The sequence below is a fragment of the Protopterus annectens genome, chromosome 1.part1, assembly GCF_019279795.1.
Source record: "Protopterus annectens isolate FY-2018-M chromosome 1.part1, PAN1.0, whole genome shotgun sequence".
NCBI lineage: Eukaryota > Metazoa > Chordata > Ceratodontiformes > Protopteridae > Protopterus > Protopterus annectens.
The window spans coordinates 576,138,721-576,159,133 of NC_056726.1; positions in this window are offsets into that span (position 1 = coordinate 576,138,721).

Genomic DNA, 20,413 nt, shown 5'->3' on the forward strand with positions numbered 1-20,413 from the left:
CAGCCCTAGGGCCTATACAAGCCTAGCCATAACAATTCCCTGACTATTTCTTCCCACACTATTTACTTCCCTGGACTCATGTCTAGCAGGGTGACTGACGTGATCCCTGGGGTGAATTTCCTTTCTCCCATCCAATCGTCTAGGTTCCTTTTGAAGAGGGCCAAAGAGGCATTCTGCTTGACATGTATGTGCAATCTATTCCAGAGTCGAGGGAGTCTCTGGGTCATGAACCTATCCCTCCAGCATGTTTTGTTTATTGTGATGACAAGGTTTAGATCCCTGGAGTGTGTGGTTCTGAGGGATTGGGATTTCTTTAAGTGTAGCATGTCCAACAGCTCTGGGTTTGACATGGCCTTGTATGTTAAGCAGAGATCGCCTCTGAGTAGACGATATGCGACAGAGTATAGCTGGAGTTTCTTAAGGCGGTCAGCATAGGGCATCTGCTTTAGGGCTGTGATTCTTTTAGTGAGGTATTTCTGTGGCCTTTCCAGTTGTTGCAGATGTCTTGAGAGGTACATACCAAATGGGGCGTTGTATTCTATAATGGCTCTGATGATGGATGAGTACAGTGGGACAATTACTTTTTTCTGGATGAAAAGCCCTTAGTGATGAGGTGTGCCACATAGAAGGATTTCCTGACTGTTGAGGCGATGTGGTTATCGAAAGTGAGACTACCGTCCACCTGTGTCCCAAAGTCTTTTATCACACTTTTGGTGTTTAGTGTACTGCTACCTATATGGTAATTCACGGGTACATATTTTTTTCCCAAAGGGGATAACTATACATTTCTTGGCATTGAGCTTGAGCCCATGGCTCTGGCTCCAAGCATCTGTTTCTGTAAGGCCCTTTTGTAGAGCATCCACATCATTCGGGGATTCAGTAATGGCTCCCAATTTGCAGTCATCTGCGAACTTTGTTAGCCAGAGTCCCTTAGTGCTGGCCTGTACTTCAGAGAAGTAGATGCCAAACAAGAGCGGTCCCAGGACTGAACCCTGAGGTACTCCACTTGTCACTTGTCTGGAGCTGGATTCAGAGTCAGCTACTTTTACAGTGTGGGTTCTATCAGTAAGCCAGTTAGCAACCCATTGGGTGACATAGGTATTAATGCCCAGCTTAGTAAGTTTATCTATGATTCCAGAGTGAGGGATGGTGTCAAAGGCCTTGGCAAGGTCTAGATAGGCTAGTTGAACCACCTTACCCTTGTCCATGGCTCTGGAGACTGATTCAAAAAATTCAATCAGGTTCAGGAGACAAGATCGGCCTTTCATGAACCCAAACTGGGTGGGGTCCAATGTTTGAAGATTGCCAATGTCTTTGTTTATAAGTTCCATGATAATACACTCCATGGCCTTGCAGATAAGGCTGGTCAGAATGATGGGACGGTAGTTTCCAGGATCCAAGGTGGATCCCCCCTTGTGGAGTGGGATAACTGTAGCTCTGTGCCACTCAGTGGACACAAAACCTGAGGTGAGGCTATGATTAAACATGACACTTAGGTGAGGTGCCAGTTCATATTGTAGTTCATGTAGTACACAGCCCCAGGATGTCATCTAGTCCCATGGATGCTGTATTCTTAGCTTTGGAGTGTGCGTTTTTTACCTGTGTGGCCATTATTACCAGAATTTGGCAATCTTCCGGTATTGAGATGGGCCATTTAGGGGGTGAGAGGGGGGTGAAGTTGGCACTGAATCGATCTGCCAGGATATTGGCAATATCCTTGGGATCAGTATATTTAATGCCATTCTGTTTTAGCTCAGAGCAGATCTGAGCATTGCCATTTAGATTATTGACATAGTTATAAAATGCCTTGTTGTTGTCTTTGGAATCTTTGGCAATTTTATTTTCATAACTAGCTTTGGAGGGTTTTATGAGGGATCTTAGTTTCTTACTGAGGCTGGTAAGGGAGTTTTTTGCATCCTGGGATGTTCCTTTTTTCTGCAACAGTTTCTTCCTTTTGTTGTGAAGTTTGTTTATGGCAGGGGACCACCAGATTATCTTCCTTTTTTTGGATGAGATCATCTTGGTTCTATTTGGAATTGCACGATTCATGCATGAGTGGATGTGCTCGTACAGTGCCTTAGTGTAGGATTCAGCAGTTGAACTTTCAGTTCCCATCTGCATGGGTGTCATGACGTTTGCCACTTCTGACTTGAGTAGCACGAAGTTGGCTTTGGAGAAGTTTTTATGGAGGTTTCCTTACTGAGGGGTGGGGGTGGGATGTGGATGTTAACGGTGATTAGCTTATGGTCAGACCTGACTAACGAGGGGGGTAACCATAGGTGTGGAGCATCAATTTCCCATGTTGGTAATGACCAGGTCTAGGATATTGGAGCCCCTGGTGGGACTATGGATCCAGGGCATTGGAATTTATGAATTCCAAGAACCGTTGCGCAAAGGTGTTGGTACACTAGTAGTTTTCCCAGTTAATGGCAGGGTAGTTAAAATCACCAAGTATTAGGCTGTTTGGTTCTATCTTAATATTTTCCAGTATGTTTAGAAAGGTGTAGTGAGAATCTTGTGGCATGTTGGGGGAATCTGTAGCAAGCTACAATTTGGATTGCAATCTTACCTAATGTTAGTTGCACCTGGAGAATTTCAGATGCGTTGTGTTGGGCAACTAGCCTGGTGGTGTGAATATCCTTGGTGAATATTGACACTCCTCCACCTTTAGTGATTCAGTACTGGTTTGGTGGCCAAAACGTGTGGTAAGAGTTGTAGCCTGGTATTGCAGGGGTGCTCTCTGGAGCCTTGAACCAGGTCTCAGTTACTGCACAGATATCGATGTTCTCCATTTTTAGGAGTGCCTCGAGAGTGCATTTTGAGGTTTAGACTTCTAGCATTGAGTAGCATTACCTTCAGATTTTGCATGCTTGTACCTATTACAGTGGTGGTTTTGTCCTTTGAACTTTGCCTAAAAAAGGCACCATAGAGGTGGCAAGAGCCTTAGCCAGTAACCTGAATCCCAGGGGCGACAGATGCAGACCATCTCTGGCAAAGCATTGTGGTCTGTCGATCATGTCATCTCAGGCAGACAGATACTGGATCCCCTTTGAATGACACCAGAAGCTTAGCCAATTGTTGAAGTCAATCATTTTGCCCTTATATTGTGGTATCATTCTGGGCGAAGGCAGGATGCTACTCAGGGCTAGGGTCATACCTGCCTGGGCCACATGATCTGAGAGTTCTTCCATGTCTCTTTTCATGTAGTCCAGGGAGGTACATCTCAAGTCATTCACTCCAACATGGACAATGACAGAGTCATATTTGTACTTGTGGAGTGACTTGCTTGCATGCATTATGTGGCAGATCCTGGCACCCAACAGGCAGCTGACTGTAATTTTCTCCTTGTTTAACCTGGTGAGTGGGTGTGCCGGACTATGGAGTCACCTATGACTAAAGTGTTATGTACGTTGTCTTGCCTTAGGGGCTGTTGCTGGGTGGCACACTGGTGTTGCAAGCTATGTGACACTTTGGTTGTGTTTGGTGTTTGTTTGCATTTCAGCTTCAGAGGTCCTTGTTGCTTGGGCAGGTTACAGTTAAGGGCCTCTGCATATGTGGATTTAGTGTTGCTCTGTGTGGGTGTTGGTGGTGTAGGCTTAGAAGGGTTATGTGTTACTTGAGGTGTAGTGTGGGTGTTAACCTTCTCCTCTTGACTGTCTAGCACAATCTTGGGTGGAGAGAGCTTTGCTTTCATTTTGGCAATGTCAGTGCATCTCTCACAGGTTGTAGTGTTGGGTAGTAGGAGGAGAGGGTTGTCTATGTACATGAGGCAATTGCTGCATTGCCCCAGTATGCCCAGATTCACTAGGTGGACAGGAGAAATCAACACAAGCTGACCCTTGGACATGCCTGGTTTGGTGCTTTTTTTTTTTTTTTTTGTAAAGTACAGGAGCTGTTTTCCCTTACCTTAGCAAGGTACTTTGCAATTATAGGCTGTTTAGTGCCTACAATTAATTTCTACATATTAACAAGGAGAGTTGAGTGCTTGTATCAATTTAAGGCTTCCTAGTCATTTCCAGCAGGTATTAGAGCATGTGCTAGTCACAAGGATGCTTAAAGGTAAGATGAAAAAAAAAATGCACACTGCAGTGTGCACTAGAGAAGTTAGATGTGAAAGTAGGTAACTTAAGTTTTACCTGTTTAAAAAGTTAAGGTTTAGTGGAGAGTTACTATTTTTAAAACAGCTAGATGGATTGAAAGTGGTGATCACTTTTGTATTCTGGTACTATGGAATACAGTAGGATGGCCAATAAATCTAACTTTTCACTATATGTCATGGCTGTCAAAGTGGATGTCATAGTGAGCTATGTGTTCCACATGGTGTGGTGCAGGTGTTGATCTTATCCTCTTGACCTGCTAGTCCAGTCTTTGCTGGAGAGTGCATATGTCCACATTGGGTGATATATGGGTAACTCTCACAGGTCTGAGTGTTTGGAGTTTAGAGGGGAGGGTTGTCTGTGTACATGAGGCAGTTGCAACAGTGCCTCAGAATGGACAAGTGCACCAGGTTAATGGGTGAAAGCACAGAAAACTGTCCTTCAAACATGTCAGGAAGGGAGGACAACTAGTAAGTACAGGGACTACACCTGTAATGAACGAGTACTCTTGACAGCTCCCAGATGTGCCACACATTTTATAGGTTCATAGGTGCATACTAGGCTATTGGCCCTGAAGCCTTTACACGCCTAGCTATAGGATTACCCTGGCATAGTGCCACCCAATCTTAGTTCCCAGTGCCTCTGTCGAGTAGAGTCACTGGTGTTATTCCCGGGGTAAATTTAATGTTTCCCATCCACTCATTAAGATTTCTCTTGAATAGGGTCAGTGAGGTGCTCTGCTTGACATGTTTGGGAAGTCTGTTCCATAGCATAGGCAGTCTCTAGGTTATGAACCTGTCCCTCCAGCATGTTCTGTTAATTGTGGTAATGAGGATGAGGTCTATGGAGAGCATGGTGCAGAGGTATTGGGATTTCTTTAGATGTAGCATTTCTAACAGAGCTGGGTCAGACATGGCTTTGTAAGTCAAGCAGAGATCGCCTCTAAATAGGTGATATGAGACAGAGAATAGTTGGAGTTTTTTGAGTCTGTCCATATAGGACAAGTGTTTAAGGCCTAGGATCCTCTTTGCGAGGTACTTTTCAGGCCTCTCCAGTTGTTGCAGGTGTCTAGTGAGGTACATGCCAAATGGGGCATTGTACTCTATGATTGGCCTAATGAGGGAAGAGTAGAGCGTGACAATGACTTCTTTCTTCCTGGATGCAAAACCCTTATTAATGAAATGTGTCACATAGAAGGACTTTCTGACCACAGTGGCAATGTAGTGATCAAAAGAGAGGTTGCTGGCAACCTGTGTTCCCAGATCTCTTATTACATCTTCTGTGTTCAGTGGGCTACCATCAATGTGGTAATTCATGGGAACTGTTTTTTTCCCAAAGGGGATTGCAACACATTTTTTGGCATCAAGCTTAAGGCCATGGTTCTGACACCAGTTGTTGGTCACAGTCAGGCCATTCTGTAGGATGTCAACATCACTTGGGGAGTTAATAATAGTTCCCAACTTTCAATCGTCTGCAGACATTGTCAGCCAGAGTCCCTTCATGTTGGCCTGGACTTCAGAGAAGTAGATACCAAACAGGAGAGGAACCAGGACCAAACCCTGTAGGACTCCACTCATAACTAATCGGCAGTCTGACTTGGAGTCACCTACTTTCACACTGTGGGCTCTATCTGTGAGCCAGTTTGCAATCCACCTAGTGATATAGGGGTTTATGCCAAGCTTAGTGAGTTTTTCTATGAGTCCTGAGTAAGGAATGGTATCAAAAGCCTTGCCCAGATCAAGGTAGGCTGTATGAACCACCTTGCCTTCATCCACAGCTCTGGTGACTGACTCAAAGAAGTCGACCAAGTTGAGCAGGCATGATCTACCCTTCACAAACCCAAACTGTGTGGGATCCAGAGTTTGGAGATTCCCTATATCCTTGTTTATTAGGTCCATGATGATGTGTTCCATAGCTTTGCATATCAGACTCATCAGGCTAATGGGGTGATAGTTCCCAGGGGTCTGTAGTCACTCCTCCTTTGTGGAGAGGGATAACTGTAGCAGTGCACCATTCGGCAGGGACAAAGCCTGAGTTGAGACTGTGATTGAACAGAGCACACAGGTGAGGTGCCAGTTCACTCTGTAGTCCATGTAGAATACAACCAGGGATATTGTCAGGTCCCATAGAAGCTGTATTGTTGGCCTTGGACAGTGCTGTTTTAACCTGTGCAGCAGTAATACTGGGTGTCTGGCAATCTACTGGTATTGTGATTGGTCCTTGGGGGGGTAAGTTGACACTGAACCTGTCGGCCTGTATACTGGCAATATCTGTTGACTTGGTATAGGAGGTACCATTGTGCAGTAGCTCAGAGCAAATCTGAGTATTGCCATGGAGATTCTTTACATAACTATAGAAGGCCTTGTGGTGTCTTGATACAATAACCTGTTGAAGTGCCAAGCCGTAATGCTAGTTGACATGCAAGACAGAAAGAACTAGTATGATGTCAGGGTGGAACAGAAGGCAGACTGTCTGCCACTTGTAATACTATACCACAGTAGTGGGTGCGGTAACTGCATAACACTACAGTAGACACAACTAGATAGGCAGGAGTTCTAATAATGATACTGGCATGTGTGTGTGTGTGTGTGTGTGTGTGTGTGTGTGTGTGTGTGTGTGTGTGTGTGTGTTTGTGTGTGAGTGTGTGTGTGTGCATGTGTGTGTGAATCATGTAGTGTCTGGCTTATACCATTTTTGACTTGTGTACTAGCCTTCACACTTCCCCTCACCCCCTCTAGTAGTCCTGTTGATGTCATCCAACTTAGAAGTACCTTTGGATTAGGTGGAAATCCATCAGCTCTGTGACACATCTGACAACTGCAAAGCATTATAGTAACAATAACTAAATAGACAGGAGTTCTTATCACCCTACAGGCAACTGTTTGGAGGTGTGTGTGTGTGTGTTTGTGTGAGAATCATGTAATGTGTGGGTTACACCATTTTTGACCTGTGTACTACCCTTTACACTTCCCCTCACACCAATTTAGTAGTCCTGTTGATGTCATCCACTTTAGACGTACCTTTGGAAGAAGTGGAAATGTGTAAGCTCTGTGACACATCTGATAACTGTGTAGCACTTTAGCAGGAATACCTAGATAAGCAGGATTTCTAATCCCAATGCTGGCAACTGTGTGTGTGTGTGTGTGTGTGTGTGTGTGTGTGTGTGTGTGTGTGTGTGTGTGTGTGTGTGTGTGTGTGTGTGTGTGAGGATCATATCTTGTGTGGCCTATACCATTTTGATGTGTATATCATACGCAGCTGATGACCACTTCCTGCTACCATTACTTTATATAGTGTAGTAACATCTGCCTCACATGCAGTAGGTTAAACCATTGTACAGTACTCTGTACAGATGTGTCTGGAATATCCATATGTTTGCAACCTATACGTGGTAGGAAGAGGTCTGTGTGCCTTAGCAATGCCCATGTATGTTACATTATAGCCAAAAAGGTCACACTGAATGTACTGACACATATGGCAGCATGAGGTATCATACCTGACTGAAACATCATCCTGATATGACATCTGTAGCGCTCACAGTTGACCAGCCTTGTAGGTGCAATACATGACTCCAGATGCTTGGCTTTACAAGTGAACTGTTCCTGTTATAGGTCACATTAAAGGCTGGAAGAGGTGTGGACTGACATATTGTGGTCCTACTTAGTATGTAACAGGAATACCTTGCATATTAACAGGGGTGTGTATACAATTTATATCCACTGTATACCACTAATGTGTCACACATGTCCCTGCCTTAGGCTGTTTGTCCAGTCCATTCTGCTGGCCTTTGTCTGGACATCTTGGCACTGACAAGTTGTGAGGTATGCTACAGGTATGTTGAATTCACATCAGATAGGCCCCAGTCGTGACCAATGTGATGCAATACAGTTAACCCCAGCACAAGTGAGTATGCACAAAAAAACAATATAGCTATTACATAAAGCAATATAGCTATTACTGATGGTTGTGTGCATGGTAAATTGCATGCCCTTCACATGCCCAGGGTATTTCCAGGCAACAACAGAACAATGTCATACTCACCAGCTTCAGGCTTCTGTCTCATATGCAGACTGAAGGGTCCTAGATGATTGTGAGAGGGAGTTGTTATCAGCAGACTCACATGTGGCATTGGTACAGGATGGATGCAGCATGTGTGCACATCTACAGTACTAACCCCAATAATACACAATGTCCTGTCCTCACCATAGATGTGCACCTCTGTGCATTAGAAAACACCATCCACAACTGCAATTGGACCTGCCACATGGATGTAGATACAATACAGATATATGTATGTCTGATACATTAGTGTACTAATCCCCACTGGGCCCTTACATGCACACTCCTCGTCCAGTGTGTGTGTGCAACCCACCACCACAATGCTTCCCTCAGCTTCATGGCTTGTGTGTTGTGCGAGTGCCCCAAGTTTGGTGAGGAGCTCCTCGGTGGGTGTCAGTGGGGGCTGGATGGCTGGGCCCCCACCTGTGGATAGCTGGTCCTTCACTACAGCAGCAGCTCATTGACAGGCATGGCAGATGAGGTCAGTGGCCCGATGCTGCATATGCTCATAAGTTCTGCTGTGCAGGCTGGCATCATTTACCCTGTGGGCCACACTGTTCCACAGGGCAGTCCTCTCACACACATCATCTGCTTTCCATCCATATAACAGGGAACAATGTCCAATCACATATTTGGTGATGATGTCAGTTTCCCCAACAGAGAATGCTGGTAAGTGAGCCCTCTGCATGTTCCCTGGAAGGCATAAACATGAAAAATGTCACAGGACCTCATACAATTGTTAAAATGCACATCAACAGTGGATATTATTTGAAAATAATCCACACTACACCACAACCCTCCAAGTTATCATGGCTATAGATGCTTGCATTACACTCCTGGCCCTGACCTATCTTACCCCCCCCCCCAATATTGGATACTTGATTGCATAATCCTCTATTCTCCATTCATTTCTGTGTAGAGGGTTGACAGTGGCCATCTTCCATGTGGATGTTGTGTGGATGGTGGCAGGTCTGTGTTTGACTGTGATGTGTGATGGAGCTGTGAACACATGCCTGAGCTCATGTAGGAGGCAGACAGTGATGTTATCATGCCCCATGGAGATATGATGTTGTTGCCATCAGTAGGCAATATGTACATGCTCACAACTGCTGAGAGGAGGAGTGTGGTTGATGTTTGATTTGACTGCCTGAGATCTGTCTGATAGGTAACTGGAGAACCAGGATAAAGTGTTTGGTGAGAGATGGAGGTTTGAGAGATGATAGAGGAGTTGTTTATGGGAAACAGTATTGAATGCTTTAGATAGATCAAGCAAAACAGTAGAAACCAAGTGTCCTGAATCTCGGGCTTGATTGACAGTTTCAAGGAAAGAGAGTAGAGCTGTTATAGTGCTATGGCCTGGGCGGAAGCCATGTTGGCTAGGTGTAAGAAGATTGTTTTGGGTCAAGAAAGGCATACGTTGAAGATGGATGCACTTTTCTAGGATTTTGGAGATTTGGTGAGAGCAGAGCAATAGGGCAGAAGTTTGAGATGCTGGTATTTTTGCCTCCTTTATAAAGAGAAAGAATATAAGCTGAGCACCAGAGTTTGGGGACGTATGATTCCTTTATAGATCTGTTAATTATGATGCTGATTGGGAGAGCTATACTATCAGAAGCACATTTTAGGAAGGAGGATGGAATATTGTCAGGAGCATTAGAGCAAGGTTTAAGTTTGGACAGAAGTCTTTGTATAAAGTTAGTAGAGACAGGTTTGAGCTCAAACATAAGGGGAGGGTTCTTAGGGGAGTTAGATGGGGAAGAGTGAGGAGCAGGTGGGTTATTGTTGGGAAAAGTCTTGGTCAGGTCCAGTTAAATTCAGAGCCTAGTTCATGGTCAGTTTTGCTTGGGTCAGGACAGGGGTTATTCTTGTATCCTGGCTTGAGGAGTGAGTTTATTGATTTCCAGAATTGCTTGGGGTTTTTATTGTTACTGGACTGGAGCTTGATATAGTAGGAGTTTTTGTCCTTGGTGATTAGCTGTTTTGCAAGGTTATGGAGCTCTTTATATTGGAGCAAGTTATTGTTCAGTTTATTGTTTTGGCAAAGCTTCCATAGTGTGTCCCTTTGGTGCATAACTCGTTTTGTATCTTTAGATAGCCAAGGAACTGTATTAGTTTTTATCCTTTTGTATCTTTGAGGGGCTAGGGAGTTTAGAGTGTCTAGGAAGACAGAGTTGAAGTAGTCTATAGCATTGTCAAGAGGAAGGATGTTTAGAATTTGCCAGTTCATTTGTTTGAGAATGTTTGAGAAAGTTGTGGGGTTGGAGCTACTGAGGTTGTGAGTAAGAATGTATTGATGCTGGTGTGGGAAAGAGCTAGTTGAGCGATGAATGAAAGCTGGGAAGTGGTCGCTAATGGTGTCAGGAATTGTGCCAGAGTTGGTTATTTTATTTGGCTCAGAGACTAGGATCCAGTCTATAGTGGATCCAGGGGGATTTATTTTGTTAGGTCGGGTGATGGAGAGGATTATCTGAGTAAATTTATTGAGGTTGTTGGATAGGGCAGGAGAGGGGCTATTGACGTTATTTCAGTCAATATTTACATCTCCTAGAATTTATGTTTCATAGTTAATTTCAGTAGATGCCCATAGTAGAATATTTTTGAGAGTAGAGATATTGTTACCGGGTGAGATATATAGGGCTATGATGCAGATATTCTTGTGTTCATTCATTTTTAGTAGTCCAGCAGTCAGTTCAGTGTTCTTGAATTTAGGAATTGGAATTTGGACGGGAATTAAGATAGGAAGGTTGGAGTAGACTAAGGCTGAGCCACCACCTTTTTTATTTAGTCGGTCATTTCTGAGAGTGTGAAATCCTGGGGGCAGGATCTCAGAATCAGAGATGTAGGGGGGGTTAAGCAAAGTTTCAGAGATGGCTAGGATGTTTGGTTGATTATGGCTTAGCCAGGCTTGAAATTGGTGAACTTTGTTGTTAAGATGCTGGGCGTTGATCGTGAAGATTTCTAGGGTATTGTGGGGGGAGGAAGGGGATAAGGGTCAGGTGTTGCTAGTAAAGGGACTAGGACCAGGGTTGGGATGGATATCTCCAGCTAGGACTAGGTTGTTAAAGGAAATATCCTTTAGCCATTTGGGTTTGCAAGGTATGAGTTTAGGTAGATCTAAGATTAGTTTAGGTGTCAGTATCTTAACTGTGGAGGAGAAGATTTTAGGGTGGAATAGGTGCAGAGGGTTAAGCTGAAAATGAGACAGCGATAGAGTGGTAATGTGAGTCAGATTTGGGTTTGTATGGTGGTTATTTTTGTAGGTAATATTGGACTAGCATTGGAGAAATATGAATTGCATAGTATAGGGGAATTAGGAAGACAAGGAGGAAGCAGGGGGTGTGGAGGGTGTGACGACTTAAGGTAAGCATACGTGAGCAAAGGGAGATTGATATTTGTAGAATTGGAGAAGAGAGGATGGCTATGAGGAAGAGAGGGTTTAGAGAGAGATAAAGTTTTTCTAGAAGTATAGGAAAGAGGAGAGGAATTTAATTGCTAGGGAGGTAGACAGAGTAACGAGTTTAAGTAGGAAGGCTGTAAGTGAGAGGAATTATGAGGGAAGAGCTCCTATTGGGTAATTAGGCTAGGGGGCTGGGGAAAGTGAGGAATAAAGCTAGGCGTGTCAGGGGCAAGTGGGATATGGGGGCAGGGTAGGCGAGTGGATTGAGCCTGCAGGGAGAACAGAGTGGGTCAGCTGGACCTTGAGGTGTATGGAGAAAACAATCAGTGAAACATCTCAGTCTTTGTTAGCTGTAGTATATGGGTTCAGAGACTAACTTGCAGGGCTATGGGACTGAAAATACAATGTTCAGGGTGTACTTTTAAAGTTTAGTAATAATATTACAGAATGTTAGGGTCAGCTAGGTTAATTAAATAACATACAGTGATCCAGATTTACTTTGGGGGACAGACTAAAGGTGCATTTAGATGCAGGTCAGCAGACTAGAGTATTTAGGATTACAATACAATTTAGGGTATTAACATTAGCCAAATGTAGGTTGGACTCCAGGTGAATTGTTTTTGGGTACAGTTGCAGGAAAGCTTTATTCAGGTAGGAGAGTCTTTAGTTAAGTTTTTAGAGGGGTCTACCTTAGCCAAATGTAGGTTGGACTCCAGGTGAATTATTTTTGGGTACAGTTGCAGGAAAGCTTTCTTCAGGTAGGAGAGTCTTTAGTTAGGTTTTTAGAGGGGTCTACCTTAGTCAAATGTATGTTGGACTCCAGGTGAATTGTTTTTGGGTACAGTTGCGGGAAAGCTTTCTTCAGGTAGGAGAGTCTTTAGTTAGGTTTTTAGAGGGGTCTACCAGATGGTAAAACAAGGCTGCCAACCGGATCTGGGAGCACTGGGCATTTTGTTATATATATATATATATATATATATATATATATATATATATATATATATATATATATATATATTTGTATACATACATATATACATTGATACACCTCAGTATTTATTGGTAATATATCTATATATTGTTGTACACATATATGGATCTCCCTACATATCTTTCTCTATGTATGTTTCTATTCAGATATATATATATTTATAGATACCAATCCTTCCTAATTGCACAGTGTTGCTTCCCTATTGTAAACTGGCTGTAAATAAGAGTATGTTTAAGAAAACATCTTAAAACCATACAACTGGGGTGACTTACTGGTGAATTGCTTTGACTATCATGTGCAGGGTTCTGGGTTCAATTCCTGCAAGGGCTGTTTATTTTGTTGCTAGTCAGAACAAGGACTGTTGGTTACAGAGGGATTAAGGCAGTTTTGAGCAGCTTTAAGTGTGTTTGCATGGGTTTGTGAGATGGTAAGCATTGCTAACTTACAGTTAAATGAATTTCTGCTTACACCGTGTAAGCTTCGCTTACCACTGTGCAAATCTGGTTAGCATTTATATTTAGCAATGCATAAACCTGCTAAGCATGGCTCAGCCTTGGTAACCATTCATCACATTCCAGTCTGATAAAATAGCAGGTTAATGACATCTTTAATAAATGTATTTAATTTCCCATACAAAACATGTTTCTATGTGCTGTAATTACAGTAGCAAGGGGTGTGACTATACTGTATGGGACACCTGGGTATACATGGGTAGTACCACAATCTTTTCTCTTTGTATTTGTTTCATACATGATTAGTATCCCAGGTTATAAGCAGTCAAAGTTGCATGTTATACCAGCTACAGTGCACTGGGAGGACAAAAATAGTTTAAAACATATATTGTAACATTACATTAGTGCTTTTAATAATGCTTTTCCAAGTAAGAGTAGATTGCAGATTGTAGTACTAGAACCATACAACCCTGCATGCAAAACTGGGACTCTAAGTACTGACTAACTTGTTCTTGGTGTCTGAGCTGTATGTTTTTATGTACCTCCTATTGGATATTGCTCTGATATATCGATATTAACTGTAGACTACTATGTTTTTGGACATGTCATTGAGGACTGCTGCCATGTAGTAATGGCATACCTTACAGTTTCAGACGTCTGTCTTTCAAAACATTCATCCTAATGCAAAACCCATTGGGTATCTATTTTCTGTCTGTTCTCTGTACAGATGTGCAGATGTCAGGTATTGCTAAGGCCATACCACTATGTAGGTGCCCACATTATATTGTGCTCTGGGCCTGGACACTGCTGCTAGTTCCAACATATATTTTCATAGGTATGTAATAGGCTAATGGCCCTGAAGCCTTTATAAACCTAGCCCATAGGATTACCCTGGCATCATGCCACCCAACCTTAGTTCCTAGTGCCTTTGTCGAGTAGAGCCACTAGAGTGATCCCCGGGGTGAATTTTCTATTTCCCATCCACTCATCAAGATTTTTCTTAAAGAGGACCAGTGAGGTGCTCTGCTTGACATGTATGGGAAGTCTATTCCATAGCATGGGCAGTCTTTGGGTTATGAACCTGTCCCTCCAGCATGTTCTGTTGATTGTGGTAGTGAGGTTGAGGTCTCTGGAGTGTGTGGTGTGGCGGGATTGTGATTTCTTTAGATGTAGCATTTCTAACAGATCTTGGTCAGACATGGCTTTGTAAGTCAAGCAAAGATCACCTCTAAGTAGGAGATATGAGACAGAGAATAGTTGGAGTTTTTTGAGTCTGTCCATCTAGGACAAGTGTTTAAGGCCTAGGATCCTCTTTGTGAGGTACTTTTGTGGCTTTTCCAGTTGTTGCAGGTGTCTAGTAAGGTACATGCCAAATGAGGTGTTGTACTTGATGATTAGCCTCATGAGGGAAGAGTAGAGGGAGACAATGACCTCTTTCTTCCTGGATGCAAAACCCTTAGTAATGAGATGTGCCACACAGAAGGACTTTCTGATCACAGTGACAAAGTGGTGGTCAAAAGAGAGGTTGCTGTCAACCTGTGTTGCCAGATCTCTTATAACACCTTCTGTGTTCAGTGGACTACCATCAATGTGGTAATTCAAGGGAACCGGGTTTTTCCCAAAGGGGATGAAGACACATTTTTTGGCATTGAGCTTAAGGCCGTGGTTCTGACACCAGTCGTTGGTCTCATTGAGGCCTTTCTGTAGTATGTCAGCATCACTTGGGGAGTTAATAATAGCTCCCAGCTTGCAATTATCTGCAAACTTTGTCAGCCAGAGTCCCTTTGTGTTGGCCTGGACATCAGAAAAGTAGATACCAAACAGGAGAGGACCCAGGACCAAACCCTATGGGACTCCACTTGTGACTGGTCAGCAGTCTGAATTGGAGTTAGCTACTTTCACACTGTGGGTTCTATCTGTGAGCCAGTTTGCAACCCGCCTAGTGATATAGAGGTTGAGGCCTAGCTTATTAAGTTTTTCTATGATTCCTGAGTAGGGAATGGAACCAAAGGCCTTGGCCAGATAAAGATAGGCTGTATGAACCACCTTACCTTCATCCACAGCTCTGGTGACTGACTCAAAGAAGTCAACCAAGTTGAGCAGGCATGATCTACCCCTCACAAAACCCAACTGTGTAGGATCCAGAGTTTGGAGATTCCCTATATCCTTGTTTATTAGGTCCATGGTGATACATTCCATAGCTTTACATATCAGACTCATCAGGCTAATGGGACAATAGTTCCCAGGGTCTGTAGTTGCTCCTCCTTTGTGGAGAGCGATGACTGTAGCAGTGTGCCATTCACTGGGGGCAAAGCCTGAAGTGAGGCTGTGATTGAACAGGGCACACAGGTGAGGTGTCAGTTCCCCCTGTAGTGTATGTAGAACACAGCCAGGGATACTATCAGGTCCCATAGATGCTGTATTCTTGGCCTTGGACAGTGCTGTTTTAACCTGTGTAGCAGTAATACTGGGTGGCTGGCAATCTACTGGTATTGTGATTGGTCCTTTGTGGGGGGAGAGGGGTAAAGTTAGCATTGAATCTGTTCACCAGTATATTTGCAATATCTGTTGGCTTGGTATAGGAGATACCATTGTGCAGTAGCTCAAAGTAAATCTGGGTATTGCCATGGAGATTCTTTACATAACTACAGAAGGCCTTGTGGGTGTCTTTACTATCTGCTGCAATTCTGTTTTCATAGCTAGCTTTAGAGGGTTTGATGAGGGATCTCAACCTTTTGCTGAGGCTGATAAGGGAGTCTTTCCAGTCTTGGGACTTCACCTTATTCCACATCAGTTTCCTCCTTCTGTTGTAGAGTTTGTTTATAGCAGGGGACCACCAGATTGGCTTCCTTTTTTTGAGGAGAGCATCTTAGTTCTATTGGGTATGACGAGATCCATGTATTTGTGTACGTGCTTGTACAGTGCATTGGTGTATGATATGGCAGTCATGCAACTATTCTCCCTTTGCATGGGTGCTGTGAAGTTAGCTACCTCTGTTTTTAGGAGCCCAAAGTTAGCTTTGGAGAAGTTTTTCATGGTGGTTACCTTTGTTGGGTGGGGGGGTGTGGATTTCCAAGGTGTTTAGCGTGTGATCAGACCTAACCAGGGAGGAGTTGACTATTGGTGTAGAGCAATGGTCACCCATGTTAGTAATGACCAGGTCAAGGATGTTGCTACCTCTAGTGGGGGTAAGAACTAGTTGGTTCAGAGCACAGGAATTAATGAATTCCAGAAAGTGTTGGGCAAGTGTATTTGTACATGTGTAGTCCAAGTTAATGGAGGGGTAGCTGAAGTCGTCCAGTATGAGAGTGCTAGGTTGGACCCTAATATTCTCCAGGGTGCTTAGGAATGTGGAGTGTGAATCTTGGGACATGGCTGGGGACCTATAGCAGACTACAACCTGAATCGCTGTCTTATCCAGTGTTAGCTGCACCTGAAGTATCTCAGATGCATTATGTTGGGCTACCAGTCTGGAGGTGTGCACATCCTTTATGAATATGGAGACACCACCACCTTTTCAGCTTCGGTCCAAGTTCTGGGGCCGAAAAGTGTAGAATGAGTTGTAGCCTGGTAGTGCAGGGGTGCTTTCTGCTGCGTTGAGCCAAGTCTCTGTTACAGCACAAATGTCGATGTTCTCCATTTTAAAGCTACTTCGAGCTAATGCATTTTGAAATTTAGACTTCTAGCGTTGAGCAGCATGACCCTCAAATTGCATTTGTTTGTAGCTGTTATGGTGGGACATTCCTTAATATAGGCCTTGCCCCTTTTCCTTGCCTGTATGAGGGACATTACAGAGATGGTGGCCTATAGATTCACATACAGTAGGTGGCAATATGTCACAGGACATGACATGTGGAGACAGCCAAACAACATGGGGGACATATCCCCAGATTTGTGAACAGATTCTATGTCATCAGTGCTGTGATACATGTGGTGGATTGATAAACTGACAGGGTTTGTGTGGACATGCATTTAGTGAATGGCTTCGCAACTAACAGTGATATGTCTCTGACATACATTTCCACTGGCACTCTGTCCACAGACTGTCCACATGTCTGCCTGTTATGTTTTGTCTGTTCCCCAGACAGTTGGTGTCATTGATAAATAAGTTGTGTACTCTGGAGAATGCAGTCAGTAAATACTCACGTCTATTGGTATTATCAACATCATATTCCTCATAAAAGATGTTACAACAAACCCAGTAACATCTGCAACTGTCTCAATGTATCACAGCAATATGTCCATTCTACCCCTGTCTTTGTGCTTCTGTCCCCAAATGATGTCAGGTGAATGATGATGCATTCTACAGCTTTGCATAACAGACTTATCAGGCAGTTGGTGCAGTATTTCCCAGGGTCTGTAGTCACACCTCATTTGTGGAGATGGTTGACCGTAGCAGTGCACAATTCAGTAGGGACAAAGCCTGAAGTGAGGCTGTGCTTGAACAGGCACACAGGTGAGGTGCCAAGTCACTCTGTAATTCATGTAGAACAAAGTCAGGGATATTGTCAGGCCCCATAGAAGCTGTATTCTTTGCCTTGAAGAATGGTGTTTTAACCTGTGTAGCAGTAATACTGGGTGCCTGGCAGTGTACTGGTATTGTGATTGGTCCTTGGGGGGAGGGTAAAGTTTGCACTCAGTATGTCAGCCAGTATATTGGCAATATTTGTTGGCTCAGTTTAGGAGGTACCATTGTCTATTAGATCAGAACACATTTTGGTATTGCCATGGGGATTCTTTACATAACTGTACGAGGCTTTGTGGTTGTCTTTACTATGTTCTCAATTCTGTTGTCACAACTAACTTTCTAGTATGTGATGAGGGATCTCAGCTTTTAATTGAGGCTGATAAGGATTGGTGTCCAGTCTTGGGACTTCACCTTATTCCATATTGGTTCCCTCCTTCTGTTGTACAGTTTCTTATGGCCGGGGACCACCACATCGCCTTCCTTTTTTTGGAGGTGAGGGTCCTGGTTCTATTGGGTATGGCGGTATCCATGCATTTGTGTACATGTTCATAGTGCACTGTTGCTTGATTCAGCAGTCATGCAATTAGTCTCCATTTGCATGGCTGTCGTGAGGTTAACCACCTCTGTTTTTATGAGGCCATAATTAGCTTTTTGCAGGATTTTCATGGTGGTTACCTCTGCAGGGGGGGGGTTGTGGATTTCCAAAGGTGATTAATTTGTGTTAAGATATAAAAAGGGAGGAGTTGACTATTGGTGTAAAGCAACCCTTGCCCATGTTAGCAAGGACCAGGACAATGTGGTGGGCATGTGCATCGGTACATGAGTAGCTTTCCCAGTTAATGGTGGGGTAGTTGAAGTCAACCAGTATGAGAGTGTTAGGTTGGACAGTAATATTCTCCAGGGTGTTTAGGGACATGGAGTGTGAGTCTTGGGACATGCTTGGGGACCTACAGCAGGCTACAACCTGAACCACTGTTTTACCTAAGGTTAGCTATGGTTTACATGCATTTGGTCGCGCGACAGAAGGTCAATCCATCGGAAATCCAAACGTAAATGTTGAATCTCGTACGCACGAATGCTCATAGTATCACGCACAATATCAAATTAGAAATTCCTGATTGCACAAAAGCTACAACAAGTGCTACCATGGGTCGAGAGGGGGTATAGTAGCCTAGCCGGGGTTCGGTAATCTCAGGTTGGACATCCGCACCTTCGACATTCCGCGATCTTCAGGTTTTGCATTCAACATGTTCGTGGTCAGACATCGGCTGTTCACGCAAATGCATGTATACCGTTAGCTACACTTGCAGGATCTGTAATGCATAATGTTGGTCTGCCACTCTGGAGGTGTGTGCATCCTTAATGAATATGGAAATACCACCACCTTTGGCGCTTCAGTCCAAGTTCTGCAGCCAAAAGTTGTGGAATGAGATATATGCTGGTAGTGCAGGGGTGCTTCCTGCTGCCTTTAACCAGGTCTCTGTTGCAGCACAGATGTTATATTGTTCCCCATTTTAAGGGAAACATCTGCTGAGTGCATTATCAAATGTAGACTTCTAGTGTGCAGCAGCATGACCCTCAGATTGCATGTGTTTGTAACTGTCATGTATTTATGTATATTTCTGAATATATATATATATATATATATATATATATATATATATATATTCACCTTTCTATATATATATGTGTGTGTATGCATATATGTAGATATAAAAGTGGATGTGTATATATATATATATATATATATATATATATATGTGTGTGTGTGTGTGTGTGTGTGTGTGTGTATATCTTTATATATTATGCATAGATTTGTCCACATATATGCATCTCCATACATATATACATGTATATATAGAGACCCTGACTGATTCAAGACTCCTTTCCCTACTGTTGAATGACTGTACTAAGATATGCTTGGAATGTCATCCCTATTTTATAGGGCTCTGATGGTGCAATGGTACATTGCTTTGATTGTAGTTTACAGGGTCCTGGCTTCCAGACCTGGCAGGCCTTATTATTTTGTTCCAAGGCAGAACAGTTCTGCTGCGGAGAAGGGATATAAGGGCAATAATTAAAATAGGTCCCTAGTTTGGGCCCTTTCACCCCTATTTAGACAGCCTTTGGACAGTTATGTTACAGTAAGAGGTTCAGAGGGATCTGATGTCCGACCGCACTATATATACATATATATATATATATATATATATATATATATATAAATATATATATATATATATATAAATGTAAATGAAGTGTTTTTATTTTTCACACGCTTTAATGAAAGCACTTTTTCGATAAAACCACTTTCGTTAAAGTGTGTTCGGGTTTTTTGGATTCGGACATTTGCTCAGTCGAGTAAATGTCCTAGATCCATATATAGATATATATATATATATGTGTGTGTGTGTGTGTGTATATGGGTTCACTTTATATTCCCGAAATCCTGAAATATCGAATTTCAGAATTTCGAGATCATAAAGCCGAAATCTTACAATCTCGAAACCCCAGAAACATGAATTTTAAAATTGCGAGTCCTACACTAACCATACACCACACACATACACATACTCATACACACACCTTCCCCACATACACAAACACACAAAAATACATTACATACAATTAGGGGGGCAAGCCCCCTGTACCCCCCCATGTGGGGGGCTGCTCCCCTCCCCCACAGCCCCTACTTAACAACACCAGAAAATTGCGAATTGGATCCACAAATTACACCAAACAGTAGCAGCAATAGCTGCTCCCCTCCCCCACAGCCCCTACTTAAATGTACTAACTCCAAGGTCGCACTACACAGACAAACACATGAAAACACCACCACACCTATATTTCCCTCGCACACACACATCACAATCACAACACACACTAAAGCCCCTAACCAAGACCCTTAAACATAAATACTTGCCTGAATTCCACCTATCCATTCACATA